This window comes from Bison bison, unplaced genomic scaffold, assembly GCF_000754665.1.
Source record: "Bison bison bison isolate TAMUID 2011002044 unplaced genomic scaffold, Bison_UMD1.0 scf7180017864270, whole genome shotgun sequence".
Classification (NCBI taxonomy): domain Eukaryota; kingdom Metazoa; phylum Chordata; class Mammalia; order Artiodactyla; family Bovidae; genus Bison; species Bison bison.
Window position 1 is genome coordinate 7,767,380 of NW_011494842.1, and position 1,397 is coordinate 7,768,776.

Here is a 1,397-nt window from a genome sequence, read left to right on the forward strand (position 1 = left end):
ATAAAAAAAAAAAAATCCCGAACAGTCACAACTAGCCTATTGGTTAGAGTGCACCTTTCAAAGGTGTTACTAATTAACATGTGACTAAAATTACCATTCAATGAAGCACTAATAAAGTAACATAATTAAATCAAAAGTGTAACTGTCCTTAAGAAGTTCCTTACATCTCTTATTCAAATCATATCCAGCACAGACATTTTAAAAAAGACATAAGAAAAATCTGAGTTATCTAAACCTTCATAATATATTTTAAAATAATTACATATTATTTTAAAACTTTTTCTATAAATGCCCTAAATTGGTCAAGGCCGTAACTGTAGATTTTAACTGAGGTCAGCTGTGAGAGAGAGAAACAGAAAATAAGTGAAAGTATAACATAAAAACTTCCACAAGAATAAAAAGTTGTTCAACTCTACCCTCGAATTTTAAAATAAATACTCTTATGCGGGGCGGGGGAGGGGGAGAATGGGTGAAGGAGAATTCCCATAGGCTATTAAAAATACTGAACCAAAATATGCCTTAACTTTTCCCTTGTCTACAATCTAACAAAACGAGAAGACAATGAAAATAAACACTCCTGTGTGCCTTCAGAGAGGCAAAGAAAGCTCCCATTCAAAGCTAAGCCTTATTCCACTCTTGTAAAGTAAATCCAAAACCACGAGCTCAAACTGCTTCATGCAGAATTTACTGAATGGCGGCCAAACGTTGTACACTCTGTCCTGAACCACAGGGAAGGATATCTCGAGCTCTGCATTCTCCATTTACAACTTGTACCTTACTATGCATGCTTTCACCACCACTGCAGAAACCGATTTTTAAACTAAGATGTTCCTCCCGGCCAAGTCAATGGAAAGAAGGCAATCCACACGCTGGCGACACTCCCCACTTTCCCCACCACCCCGCACCCCAATCAATACTGGTTTTTGACTCCTATACTACGGTCAGCACACCTTTAAAAAAAAAAAAAATTCATTACGGGAGAAGGCTTGAACAAAGCCCAGGGAGTGAACTGAATTATCGAACACTGAAACAACTTTTCAGTGGCTCTCACCTGGCACTTGGGATAATCACCTGTTGGAACGGCGCTGCCCCAGTCCCCTCTACAGGCAGTCGAGGACGGGGGAGGCCGTGTTCCCAGTCACCGGTCCTCCTCCCGGGGCGGCAGGTGAAAGGCGGCGAACGCGCATATCCACACCCACCGCCCCGGGAGCGCAGACCGAAAGCCGGGGACCGCGGCTGCGGCGGGACGCTCCGTTATCCCTCCCTCGGCGGGCCCGCCAGGTGAGCGAGGCTCCATCGCGCCTAAGATGCGTGCCGGCGCAAGGCTCACCGCGGGCCCACTTCTCCCGCCGCCCGGGCCCGGGAGACCGAAGTTTCTCTCCCGCTCGCGGCGGCGG

General features: G+C 46.1%; 1 protein-coding gene across 3 annotated transcripts in view; it reads right to left on the reverse strand.

Annotated features, from left to right (window-relative positions):
- Window positions 1-1,260, reverse strand: part of FKBP5 (FK506 binding protein 5) — a 119,342-nt gene extending 118,082 nt beyond the window's left edge. For 2 of the 3 annotated variants that reach the window (XM_010848641.1, XM_010848643.1), the window contains exon 1: window positions 1,052-1,260. The gene's annotated coding sequence lies outside the window, so the exon portion shown is untranslated. The remainder of the gene's footprint in view (window positions 1-1,051) is intronic. The other variant, XM_010848642.1, reaches the window with a different exon arrangement.
- Window positions 1,261-1,397: the final 137 nt, after the last annotated feature.